At 40.1% G+C, this 14,381-nt stretch overlaps 1 protein-coding gene and 1 non-coding gene across 2 annotated transcripts in view; one reads left to right on the top strand and one right to left on the bottom strand.

The window, feature by feature from the left end:
* The window catches only part of ZNF704 (zinc finger protein 704), a 175,383-nt gene that overhangs the window by 149,157 nt on the left and 11,845 nt on the right, over positions 1-14,381 (bottom strand). The window lies entirely within an intron of this gene.
* On the top strand, positions 5,888-5,960 carry TRNAT-AGU (transfer RNA threonine (anticodon AGU)). The gene has a single exon. It is a non-coding gene; the product is annotated as a tRNA-Thr (tRNA).

Raw genomic sequence — 14,381 nt, 5'->3', positions numbered from 1 at the left:
AAATTCAAAAGCACCACTGAAAGAAACGAAGGAAGAAATACATGGAAAGATACATCATGGCAATGGACTGAAAGACTCAACATAATAAAGGCGTCAATGTAGGTTAATCAAAATCTCAGCAAGGTTTTTATATACACAGATATGCTCATTCTAAAATGTATATGGAAAGCCATAGGACCTAGAAACTAAGACAATTTTTATAGAAAAGAATCAAGTGAAAGGAGTCACCGCACCCCGTATGAAGGCTTCTTCTGTAGCTACTGTACTCAGGACAGTGTGATGTTGGCAGACGGAGAGATGCAAGGCTCAAGGGAACACAACAGAGAGCCCAAAAAAGACCCACACAAACATGTCCAACTGATTTCTGTCAAAGGTGGAAACACTATTTGATGGAGGAGAGACAGTTTTTTAAACAAATGGTGCTGAAGTGTTGGACATCCACAGACAAAAACACGAAGCACTCAACCTACACCTCACAAAAAGTAACTCACAACACACCGCTGGTGTGAGGGTAAAATGATATCGTCACTGTAGGAGAAATGACGGCATCTTCCTGTAAGACGAGGTGAAGTATGCCTTTCCCATAACTGAACCAGCAACTGTACTCGTGGGCATTTTTCCGAGAGAAATGAAAACGTACAGAAATGTACATTCATGTACAAAAATGTGTACATGCATGTTCACAGTAGCTTTATTCATAACAGCCCCAACCAGGAAACAAACCCAATGTCCTTCAATTAGTTACACCAGCTGTGGTAACTCCAAACCATGGAATACTACCCAGTAATTAAAAGGAACAAACTGCTGATACACGCAACAACTTGGTGTTGGTTTGAAACCATGGGAGCTCCCCAGGTGAAATCTGGAACTGGTCCTCATACTCGGAGAGCAAAAAGAGACGGAAGAAAGAGGCAGCCACTCCAGATTGGTGGGTGGTGGTTTTAGTAAGCAAGGAAAGTTACACACTAGGCTTGTCTTGGGTGACTGCAAAATGAGTGGATCTCCACATACACCCAACAGAATCTTAAAAAGAGTTTATACAGGGTTCAGCCACTATCCAGTGTAGATGGTCTTAGCAACCCCTTACTTTTTTAAGGCTACATCCATGAAGCAGCTCCTAGTGTGGGAACAGTGGGCAGAACGAACATTCCCAAGAGAAGGCAAGCAGGGAGGAGCCTCCAATTGCCCAGTTCCAACCCACACGTCAACTGGTGGTCACATTCTCCACGACCTCCTCCAACACTTGGAAGAATCTCAAGGGAATCATGTTGCATGAAAAAAGTCAATCTCAAAGAGTTAAGACTGTATGATTCCATTTGTATAACATTCTTGAATGACCAAAATACAGATACGGAAAACAGATGAGTGGTTTCTAGAGGTGAGGGATGCCAAGGTGGGAAGGAGGGAGCTGTGGCTGTACAAAGGCAACCCGAAGGGTCCCTGCAGTGGGACTGTTCTGTATCTTCACTGTGGTGTTGGTCACATGAATCTGCACATCGGATAATGCTGTGCACACACACGGGTGCATGCAGAACGGTAAAATCTGCATGAAGTCAATGAATTGCATTAGTGCCAATTTCCTGGTTGTGATATTGTGCTAGAATTATGCAAGATGTTCCCACTGGAGGCAACTGGGTGAAGGATATACAGGATCTTTCTGTTTTATTTCTTACAACTCTGGGTGAATTTACAATTATCTTTTAAAAGTTTTTTCCAAGAATTAAGAAAAAGGTAAAAATAACAAGAAGAATATATAGTCTATTTCCATTTACAGGCGAAGAAAGGAGCAAGCAGTAAGATTACACTGCTAGTTAAGAGCTGGGTCAAAAATAAGACTCAGGCCTGTGCATTTTCCACTATACCATATTTCTTAACACAAATAATAGACTAAGCAATTTTATTATTGTTGCATCCCATTCTGGGTGATCAAAATAATTAAGGTTATATAATTAAATTTAGTTATATATATAATTAATATTTAATATATAATTAACAGTTAATATAATAATTAACTTCAGTGAAAAAATGTAGTTGAAGACACATGGAATAATATTAAGAAAATAAGGGAATATTAAACGTAAGTATTATGTGGTTCTAACTTAAATATAATAAAAACCCAGAGAAAAAAGGTACAGACTTCTGTTTGTCACACAATTCTGCAAATCTGAACAAATCCAAGGCAAATAACCTCATTTATACAGAATAATCCATAAGAAAGAGACTTCTTATCCAGATGTCCAGATCCACCTCCAGATACATTCCACGCTTAGCATACTATGTTATGGGCACGAGGCGGACCACCACGGGGACGACCGGCTAATGGCTACCAGACACCTGCACTACCCTGCTCCCCACCTGCTCCGCAGCAAGGCCACCACACAAAACATCCCAGGAGAGACGTAAGCCCTTTTCTTCACAGAAATAAGCCACACATGGCAAATAAGTCTAGCCTATCTGAGGTGGAATTCATTATTTCCCTCAGACACAAGATTTAAATTTATTACTATTGTAACCTGCAGCTCAGAGATGACAAAGGCATTACTGTCATATGCAGTCCCATCTTGCTAGCATACACTTCGCAACAAAACCCTGTGAAGGGCTGGAAGGCGGGGTTCTGCATGTGGGGCTGACTCAGTCAGCGGTGAGTTCCAGTAATGAGGAACATCATTTGGATTCTGGCAATGAAAGTGGATTTTTAGGCACTGTTTACCTTTCTCTGAAGATGATGGATTTTTAAGGTCTGAGGATAAAGATGAAAACTTTTACAGTAGTTCTGTAACATTTTGGGAACTTGTTATAAAGCTTTAACATTCAATGAAATATGTTTCTTTTTTAGAAATCAATTTTTCTTGCTCTCCCAGTCAAATATGTGCTATTATTGCACTATGAGTGTAACACTGGGATTCCATTCAGTTCGTTTGGCTATATTTCATATCAGTTTTTCCTGAAATATTTTTTTGCATTCATATTCAATGGTCACTTCTTAGGACTTCACTCAAATTTTTTTTTAACTTGGCTGATTTTGTACCTTTATTTATATTTGCTTTTTAATCATGTACTGGATAGAAATTCATTCTTTATTGTGACTTTTATTTATTTATTTATTATTTTAAGAAATTGAAGTGTAGATGAGTTACAATGATGTGTTAGTTTCACGTGTACAGCGAAGTGATATATATATATACATTCCTTTTCAGATTCTTTTCCATTATAAGATATCAAATATAGCTCCCTGTGTTACACAGTAGATCCTTGTTGTTTATCTATTTTATATATATTAGTGTGTATCTGTTAATCCCAAACTCCTAATTTATCCCTCCCTCTCCCTTTTCCCTTGGTAACTGTAAGTTTGTTTTCCATGTCTGTGAGTCTGTTTCTGTTTCGTAAATAAATTCACTTGTATCATTTTTTTTAAGATTCCACATATAAGTGATATCATGGTATTTGTCTTTCTCTGTCTGACTTTCTTCACTAAGCTTAAGTCTAGGTCCATCCATGTTGCTGCAAATGGCATTATTTCATTCCTTTTATGGCTGAGTAATACTTCATTAAATATATATATCCCATCTTCTTTATCCAATTCTCTGTCGATGGACACTTAGGTTGCTTCCATGTCTTGGCCATTGTAAATAGTGCTGCGCTATGAATACTGGGGTGCATGTATTTTTTAGAATTAGAGTTTTCATCTTTTCTAAATATATGCCCAGGTGTGGTATTGCTGGATCATACGGGAACTCTTATTTTTAGTTTCTGAAGGAATCTCCATACTATTCTCCATAGTGACTGCACCAACTTACATTCCCACCACCAGAGTAGGAAGATTCCTTTTTCTCCACACCCTCTCCAGCATTTATTATTTGTAGACTTATTGATGATGGCCATTCCGACCTGTGTGAGGTGATACTTCATTGTAGTTTTGATTTGCATTTCTGTAATAATTAGCGATGTTCAGCATCTTCTCATGTATCTGTTGGCCATCTGGATGTCTTCTTTGGAGAAATGTCTATTTAGGTCTTCTGCCCATTTTTTTGATTGGATTGTTTGTTTTGGTTTTTTTTTTTTGATATTGAACCGCGTGAGCTGTTTATGTATTTCAGAAATTAAGCCCTCGTCTGTCGTACTGTTTGCAAATATTTTCTCCTATTCTGTAAGTTGTTTTTTTCATTTTGTTTATGGTTTCCTTTGTTGTGCAAAAACTAGTAAGTTTAATTAGTCCCACTTTTATTTTTGCTTTTATTTCTTTTGCCTTTGGAGACTCACCTAAGAAAACATTGCTAAGATTTTATGTCAGAGAATGTTATGCCTATGTTCTCTTCTAGGAGATTCATGGAGTCCTGTCTTTTTAAAAAGTTTTTAAGCCATTTGGAGTTTCAGTTTTGAAACTGGTGTGAGGGAGTGTTCTAACCACACCGCAGACCCTTCAGGCTATCTCCGCACACCCAGACTGAGTCCTGTCCCCGGGTCTGTCTGCTGAAGCCCAAGTTTCAGCACCAGCGGCTGCACACATCAGCAGGTGCATGTCTCAAGCTGGGAAGTACAGCAAGGTCGTGGCGAGGACTGTCTGTGCTGGGCTTTCTCTGTCCTGCTGCCGCCGGACAGTAAGGTCTCCCCTGAGCCTCGGAGGCTCCCCATCTGTCCAGGCGGATCTCCCAGCCGGTGAAGGGGGTTCCCAGGGAGAGGGAATCTTTCCTGTTTCATAGCTGCCCGCCAGGGGCGCAGAACCCTTCCCGATTCCTTTTTTTGTTTGTTTCCCTTTTGTCCTACCCAGTTACATGGTGATCTTTCTTGCAGCTTTGGTTGTATGAGATCTTCTGCCAGCGTTCAGGAGGTCTTCTGTGAGAACCATTCCACATGTTGATGTATCTGTGGATGGAGGGGAGCTCCACGTCCTTCTACTCTGCCATCTTGATCTCTGCCCCGCCTCATGGCTTGCTTTTAAATTACAGCCCCATTATTTGCTTTATATATATATCACATGCATGATATGGAATTAAATTCACCAGAAAGTTGTCTTTTTTTGCTTTCAACTTGTATTCTCTAATGTAGAAACTTCCCTGTCTCCACACTGTTTTTTTCAGAATGGATAGGCTATTACAAACTCTTCACAGCTTGTTATTTCTGTATTTATAGGAACACAACTTAAAAGTCATGTATAACACATGCATGGGATAAAAAGTACTTAATGGCCTCCTTCCCTCCAAAATTACAAAAAAACAAAAACCTCCCTATAAAATGGCAATGCTTCCTACATGACGGCATGTCACCGGCAAAGTCAGCAAAGCTGACGCAGTCTGGCACTAAGTCTTGTCGCCGTCACCCCGTCCTGCCACCAGGCTCCCTCCGGTCCCCTGGTCTCTGCACTTGCTACGCGCTTCTCGCTGTTGTATCCTCTTGCTTTGCTTTTTGCCTAGAGTGTCATTCTCCTCATTCGCCACTTTACAATCTGCTTCTCAGCCTTGAGCCTTGGTTCTAACATCATTTACTCCAAAGCCCACGAGGACTCCCCTAAGTAGTTAACTTTCCCCTTGCTGGGTTCCCGGAACACTTCTGAGCTCGTTCCTACAGAACTCAAAAGGCTGGACCGTGAATACTGGCAAACATGTTTGTTTCCCCTATTTGACAGGAACACCTCAGGTGGGGACCATGGGAAAGCGCCTGATGTAAAGCAGGTGACAGACGGAGCAGGCTTGCTTCCTGATCGGCCCCGGCCATCAGCCTGCTAGGTTGGGCTATTGTTCCGTTTTTGGAAAACAGGAGCAAGTTTACTCTCATGATCTATAAAAAAGGCAGGAGCCAAGTACACAGGCTAGGACATTTCTTTTTGTTTTTCCAGCTGACCCGGGCAGGGATCTCTCAGGACTCCCATTTAGAAGTAAGAGCTGAGGCGGGAGGGTATAGCTCAGTGGTAGAGTGTGTGCCTAGTATGCACGAGGTCCTGGGTTCAATCCCCAGTACCTCCAAAAAACCAACTAAATAAACCTAATGACTTCCCCCTCCAAAACAAACAAAAAGAAAGAGCTGAGAGAGGAAAAATGCATGCTTGCTCAGGATTCTGCATGTAACTAGCCACGTGAAGGTGGGGCTTACTTTCCTTAGGGGGTGAACCAGAGGGCAATCCCACTTGCAGAGCAACAGCTGGGCAAGGAATCCAGTGCCCTCAGGCAACTGGGAACCCCCTGAAAAACACACTCTATGTTATACATCCAACGTACTAGGACACTGAGGTTAGAACATCATCTCCTGGAAGATCCGCACCCGGAAAGGAAGGGCAGGGAAACAACGTGGGGCTTTGCTGACAAGAACCCTCCCACGGTTGTTGGGGATGAATGAAAGTATCTGGAGATGTACTTCCATATTGTTGTACTCAGGCTAAAAATAATCATCCCCAAAATGTTAGTACACATATGCCACATAAATCAATTTTTAATAAAGGAAGTTTCTACTGCTTTGACTGATACACGTAAAAACATTTTATTGTAAATTTCTCTGAAATGTGTTAGTTGCTTTCTTGCTTCTCTATTGAGCACAACAAACTTTTCTTGATAGTACAATGTCATGAAATGGTTATTAAACTGTAACAGAGAGAGATGTGCCCCCAGGGACTCCTTGCCACCATATTAAATGGACCCAGAGTTTTAAAACTTCTCATTTGATATGCTCACTGGCACAGTGTTTTAAATATCGATTCCATATACTCGGTCAACATCAGTTTCATGCTTGCTGCTCTTAGGACATTGTTAATGTGAACAGATGTAATCTCTTCTGCTAATTCCCAACTTTTAAGTTGCTGCGGGCCAAGAAATTACATAACCACTTTTGTTGGGACTGAGTGTTAAGAGTGAATATGGCAACAGGTTCGTGTTTCCCATTGGACTAAGTACTCCTAGAAAATAAAAAATAATCATTGCTACTTTTGTGTCCCCAAAGTGCCTCGCATGGGGTTTTGTATGCCACAGCAATAAGTAAATGTTTTCCGATTTGAATTATACAAGTGTGAATTGTATTTTTACATCTATTTCAGCTCCTCAAGTGTTGTTAGCTTACATTTTTGTTTTAAGATCGGTCACCAAGAATAGAGTTTGCCAGATAAGTGATCCCCCTATGAATGGTATCACTCTTGGGGTCTGGAAGGACATGCAATGCAACGTGAAAGATGAATGGAATTCTAGATGATTATTAGCTCCGTCTTTCTTCTTATGGGGACTTCTGAGTTATCAGGACAAGTACTGCTTCTATGATATGAAAAAGCTACATAAAACCAAGGTTATTTTAGCAGTTTTGTGGAAAACAGACTTTAATGAGGAGGCAATGGGAGCAAAAAGTAAGCAATGAGGATACTATAGTAGGCTATACTATAGGACACAAGAATGAGGAAAGTAATTATTAGGGAAGAAAAAAGTGGTAGAAAAAAATAAAAATAAATAAATATGACTTGGTAGTAAATGAGATACAGAGAAGGAAGGTGATAGAGGAAAGTCAACATTATGTTTATACAATGGCATGCTTGTTCTTTCATTTTCTATGTATTTAAACATGTATGGAGCACCTGCTCCTACTCCAGTATTTTCATTGGATACTGGTACTACTTGCTAATGGAGGAAATCAGAATAAATGGGTGTTTTGGGGAGGAAGGGGAGACAATGATGAAGGCTTGAAAGTCACTGGGAAACAAGATGAGTATCGGAGTTTGACATGGGCAAACAGAAGACTAAATAAAGAATGAGTCATAATGGAACATATCAACATGAAAATTGACCAACACATGGCAGGTAAGATAAACAAAAAAACAGGGGAAATCACAACGAAAGGATTCAAAGTCATTTATTAAGCCATCTTGAAATAGCCATTTAACCTCTGGCCATGGTTGCCTCATGACTAAATGACCGTATGTGAAATGACTCTAGAGAGTGCAAGCACTGTAAGAACCCGAGACACAGTCAATGTTCTGCTGTCACCAAACCCAAGGGGACAAAAAGGGGCAAAAACATTCATTTCCCAATACACATTTACTTTAAACAGTAAAGTCTTCTCTCCCAAGTGATATGCTCCAAGTCCTATATTCTCTATTTCTACTTCCCAGTACCTTCCTGTCAACACTGCCAACTTTTTAAAAAAGAAACGCCAAACTACTGAGCAAAGGAAAGATGAGAGGGGCTGCCTGAACAGAGCTCTCCTCTGCAACCCACTGGGTGCTGCACAGCAAGAGAGCCATTAGAGAAACTTTACCTAACTTCGATGTTGGTATCATAGTCTGAAAAACTAATCTTAAAACAAGGCTTTGAAACAGCAACACTGAAATGGAATTTCTTTACATAGATACAATTCGATTCCACTTCTCTTCTTAGTAAACTAAAAGCATGAATATCACTTGCTACTTGATCCTGGCCAACAAAGCTTAAGTTTAAAATTCTACTCTCTTTGCTTAGAACAACAAGAGAAAAAAAAAAGGTGGAGGGCAGTGGGGAGAATAGGAGTCAGCAAATATGAGATTACACTGGCTTTGCAACTTAGCAAATTATTAACCAGTGCCAGGTTTCCACATTTGTAAAATTAAAACTGTAATATTAACTTTATGCTTTCACCATCCTTGCAGTGGTCATTTCATATTGTTATTATTTATTTGTCTGTTTCTCCCACTAAATGGAATGTTCCTTGAGGACTACATCATTCTTGTTCTACAGTATAATCTCTGCACTCAGCAAAGTGGCTGGTACAGGGTAGCCATGAAATGAACGCAATGTTTGGATATTCCCAGATAAAAGTAATGGCAGAGAAAATTTATTCAGTTACTAATCTACTTAATTGTGTCTTTTGATGGTCATACATACTTCAATCTGATAAAGTCTAATTCATCAATTATTTTTTCTTTTATAGTTAGTGTCTTCTTGTCTAAAACATCTTTGGCTATCCTAACATTGCAAAGATTTTTCTCCTCTGTTTTCTTCAAGAAGATTTATAAGTTTTAGGTTTTATATTTATACCTATGATCCATTTTGAATTAATTTTTGTGTATGGTGTATGGTAGGGGTAGAGGTTTTTTTCTTTTCTTTCTATATGGATAATCTTTGTAGGACCATTCGCTGAAAAGACTTTTCCATTTAATTTCTTTGGTGCCTTTGTTGAACCATCTGTGTGTAGGTCTACTTTTTGTTTCTCTGCTTCTGTTGCAGGAATCTACCTTTCTGTCTGTAGCGCCAGCAGCACGCTGTCTGGATAACTGCCACCTATAGTTAAGTCCTGAAATCAAGCAGAGAAAGTCTTCCAATTGTGTTCTTATTTTCGTATTGTAGTTATTTTGCATTTCCATAGACAATTTCTATTAGCTTGTGAATTTCTACAGAGAGTCCCATAGAGATTTTCATTGGGATGGTGTTAAACCTATACAACAATTTGTGGAGAACTGACATCCTAACCATATTGAGTTTTCAAATAAACACGGTTTATCAATTAACCTACTTAGGTCTTCTTTACTTACTCCCGTCAATGTCTAATAGACTTCACACTTTTTTTTAACACATTTTCATTAATTTTATCCCGGAGTATTTAGTTTTTGATGCCGCTGTAAACATTTCTTTAATTCCTTTTTTTTGAATGTAGTACATACAACCGATTTTTGTCAACTGACCTTGTACACTGCAACCTTGCTAAGTGCACTGATCACTTCTAGCAGTTGTGCTGTTCCTTAGGAGTATCTCTGTAGACGATCATATTATCTGCACATAGAGGCAGTTTTACTTTCTTTTTTTCTAATCTTTATGCCTTCACTTACTTTTCTTGCCTTATCACACTGGCAAAACATCAACCACAATGTTAAATAAAGGGGTTAGAGCACACATCCTTGTCTTGCTCCTGATACTGGTGGAAGAAATGACCTTTTGCTACTAAGTGCGATGTCAGTTACAGGTTTCTCACATATGCACTTTGTCAGTTTGAGAATTCCCATCCTACTTCTCGTCTGTGGAGAGGTTTCCTTTTTTTTAAATCATGAATAGGTGTTAAACTTTGTTTTCTCTGCATCTATTGAGATGATCACGTGGCTTTTCCCTTTCAACGTTAACTAATATAGTTAATCATACCAAATTATTTTCAAGTATTTAACCAAAATTACATTCCTGGAAGGAAAAAAAGAGAGAAATTTTGGTTATAATGTATTATCCATTTTTACACAACTAGATCTGATTTGCTAATATCTTCTTTAGTATTTTTTGTGTCTATGTACATATGAAAGTCTGTAACATTCTTTATTTGTAATGTCATTATATGGTTTTTGTACCAGGGCTATGTGGGCCCCATAACATTTATTGGGGAGATTTCCTCTTTTTTGATAAAGATTTTTGTAGGATTAGTGTTACATCTGTCTTCCTTAAGGATCTGATAGATTTCACTGGGGAAGCATCCAGGCCTGGAGGTTTCCATGTGCAAAAGTTCTCAATTATAAATTCCATTCCTTTAACAGATAGTAGGTTATTCAAACATCCTGTTACTTCTAGCAGTCAGTTTTGTTAATTATATGTTTTTCAAGGGATTTGCCCATTTCAGCCAAGTTGTCAAGTGCACTGGCATAAAGTTCTCTATTAACATAAAGTAATATGTCCTAAGTATCCTTTTTTAAAATTATCCTAATTATCTGTAGATCTGTAGTGACATCCTCTTTCATTCTGAATATTGGTGATCTGTGCTTTCTTTCTCTTTTTAAAATCAGTATAGCTAGGAGTTAATCAATTTGATCTTCTAAAAAAAAATCAGCTTTTGGTTCCACAGATTTTCTCTATTGTTTACTATTTTTTATTTCATTGATTTCCCATCATATCTTTTTTATTCCCTTCCTCTTTTTTTTCTAGCTTCTTTGGATGGAAGATTAAATCACCGATTCAAAGGTATACATTTCCCCCTAAGCAGTGATTTAACTTCCACAAACTCTAATAGGATGCATTTTAATTTTCAATTAAAGCTCTTTTCTAATTGCCATTGTGATTTCTTCTTTCTTCCAAGTGATTATTTAGAAGAATACTAATTGATTTTCAGATATTTGGGGATTTTCTAGTTACCTTTTTAAACTGATTTTTAAATTTAATTCCATTGTGGTCAAAGAATATACTCTGTTTGATTTCAATCCTTTGAAATTCACTGAGACTTAGCTCCCCCCTCTCCAGTATATAGTGTATGTCCATAAATATTTATTATACAATTAAAAGGAGTATTTATTTTTCAATTATTCAGTGTAGTGTTCTAGAAATGTTAACTAGGTTAAGTTGGTTGACAATATTGTTCAAGTAGTCCATATTCTTATATTTTTTGCTACCAACCATCAATAATTGAGAGAGTAATTGCAATATTCAGCTATAATTGTAGATTTGTCTATTTCTCCCTTTGGTTCTGTAGGCTTTTGCTTCATACATTTTGAGGCTGCATTATATATGTATAAATAGTTTGGATTTTACGTTTTCTTAATAAATTGACTCCTTTAACACTCTGAGGTGCTGTTCTTTATCTCTGATCACAGAGTTTAGGTTCTAGGGCTAGAAAGTGGTCTGGATAGGGAAGCCGTTTTCCTTTCGAAGACGGATAAATTTCCTTTGCTGAAGTAAAATGATAACACGTAAGACCAGGTTTACAGGCTCGAGAAGCCACTACTTTGCGTGGGAGGGACTCTCTCAAGGCAGGGCAGGGTTCTCCCCTGTCTTGTCTCCTCCGTGACCCACTGTTGGCGCAGGGTGCTAGGAACTACCCTAAGCTATGGATAATGATAGTAGAAAAAAGGGTGCTGGGGTCACAGCTGCAGGTCTGCTGCCCGAGGCTCGCGCCCCAGCCATCCTGATCTACTACAGCTTCACTTGCTCATAACTCTGACTTGGGTCACGCGTCCCCTCCGGAGGCCAACAGTACCAGCTGCGTATGAATGATGTTTGTTAAGTACATTTTTTCCCTCCTTTTTCCTTAATGTAGCTCTTTTGATTTTGTGTTTTTGAATACATTATTCGCAGGGGCCCTCATCTCTGCACTGTGTCCTCGGGGATAAGTCAGCAGCTCCAGGTCTGCAGAGCAGGGATGATTTTACCCTAAAGAACAACTTTGACTTACCTCTCAACTGGACGAATGGAAATGAGCCCTGAACAGGAATGTGACCCAAAGAGGTTACAAAAGGTCTCAGTTGGCAAAAAGGCCTGAGTGAAAACAGAGTCAGGCTTGTGTGTTTGTGTGTGTGTGTGTGTGTGTAAGCATACACACTCTTGCATGTATAAAAATCTCAAGACAGTGTTAGGTAAGCAAGATTTTAAGAATGAGACCTCTGTACTCCTCTCCTGCTGCCGGGGATGTATACTTGGAACAAAATTAGAATCCTTAACCTTTCAAAGCTCTGTACTTCTGTGCGGCTTCCAGATGGTCCTCTAAACAAGAGCTTCCTTGTGGTTCCAGGGCCAGTGTCCCCTGCTGTAGGGGTAATAAGAGTGTCCGGGTAACTAATGGAGAAATGGGGACTCTACTGACAATGTGTGAGAGCAACACAAAACTACCTCGCTGAGCACCGTGCGCTGAAATACAGCACATGTAACAGAACACAGCGGGTGAGGTGTATGATCCTGGGTCCTGTCCTCCCAGATCATCCTCCCTCTAGTTTTCGGCTTTATCCAAGCTTTGGAGGACTTCACAAGTTGCTGGCTGGGTGCCTGCTATGTGATCTAGTTTGTGTAAATATAACGTGTGGGTCTTTCTCATGTTGTTTTGGGGTGTTTACTGTTTCTGCATTTCTTTTTGTATTGAAAGAAAAATAACCAAAGCATTTTTTTGGACCAAAAGAGTCTGCACCAGGCAAGAGGATCTTAAGCTCAGTGCCACTCTGCACAAAGCGGGAGTTCCTTACCCACTCCCTCATCCTGCTCCTTCCCTTACTTCCTATGTTGGACAAGATCTTCCGTCCTGAAAACTTGATTCCGTCCCACCTTTAGCCAAAACAAGCAACAAGACACATACACAGATTTAATTCTTGGGATGACTCTAAATCCTAGAAGACTTGTGTAAAACCTGAATGAACTAGGAGCTCTCTAGACCTCATTTCCAACCTGTATCCCTAGGGTTGAGGTTGTGATCACGTCAAACACTGACACTGCCATCTTTGTGTGGACCAAGTATGTGTATGAGCCTCAAATCCTAAGAGAAAAATAAGGGCTGGGCAGCAGGGGGAGGGGCTTCCACAGATCAACTCAGGAGTGGGAGACTGAGAAAGGAAAGAACGTCTATCCAATGCACTCAGGGACTCTTCCGCTGATGTCACAGTGGACACAAGATTATCTAACAGGATGTAGACTGGATGTTAATTCAACTCCATGTTGACAGCCAGAGAGCAAAGTTGTAACTGGAATTTACAAGAAGGGAGAGAATACAGGCGGGAAATGAGACCTGTCTGTGTCCTTCCTCCGATTCCTTTCCCCTTTTTCCTGAACTGCAGGAGACCGGACTCCCTGGGGCCGTGGTGACCTCATCTTTGGGGCACATTCGTTAGACAGTTGATTTGGCTGTCCTGGATTCTTCCTCCCTCCTCTGGCTGTTTTCTAACACATGTTAACCCTCCTCTTCCTCCTGCCTCCTTTTCTTCCTGAAAAAGCACAATGAATGTATGGAGACTTACTGGTCCTGAAAAATAAAGTGTAACAACACTAATACAGCCGCATGCAAAGGAGTATGGAGGGGTGACTGCTCATGGGGACAGGGTTTCTTTTAGAGGGTGACAAAAATGCTCCAAAATTAGATTATGGTGATGGCTATACAACTCTGTGAACATACTAACAAACACTGACTTGCGTGCTATAAAAGGGAGTGTTACGTGGTACATTATGTGAATTATACCATAATAAAGCTGCTGAGACAGAGAAACAGAGTCGGAGCATTACATTTGAAGTGTCCCAGGGCTCAGTCCTAGGCACGCGCCCTTCTCTACCTACACTGCTTCCTGGGTGCTCCCACCCAGTCCCCCTACCTGAAGTACTGTCCATGTGCCCAGGACTTCTGATTTCTGTCTCCAGTTCCGTCTTCTCCACTGACCTCCAGACAACTTGACATCTCCATACAGGGGTCCAACAGGCATCTCAAACTTGACATAGTTAAGACAGAACTCTTGATCCCTCCTCTCCAACAGAAATCTTTTATTCCTCCATGCATTCTTGTTTCAGCAACGCACAACCATCCACAAAGCTTACTGTCTGTCTCTCTAACTAGAGTGTGAGCGGGAGCCCGTCCCAAGTCTTTTCTCTCCTGTGTCCTTGGAGCTGACAAAGAGTGGGAGCTGAGTGAATAGTTGTTGAATGAAACCACCACAGGATTGAATGAAATTGTGACCCCCCCCCCGCCCCCCCAGCAAATTTTTTAAACAATCAAACCCTTAA

This window comes from Vicugna pacos, chromosome 29 (genome assembly GCF_048564905.1).
Source record: "Vicugna pacos chromosome 29, VicPac4, whole genome shotgun sequence".
NCBI classification, from domain to species: Eukaryota; Metazoa; Chordata; class Mammalia; order Artiodactyla; family Camelidae; genus Vicugna; species Vicugna pacos.
Note: the sequence above shows the minus strand (reverse complement) of the source record. Positions and strands in the feature narration are given on the sequence as shown.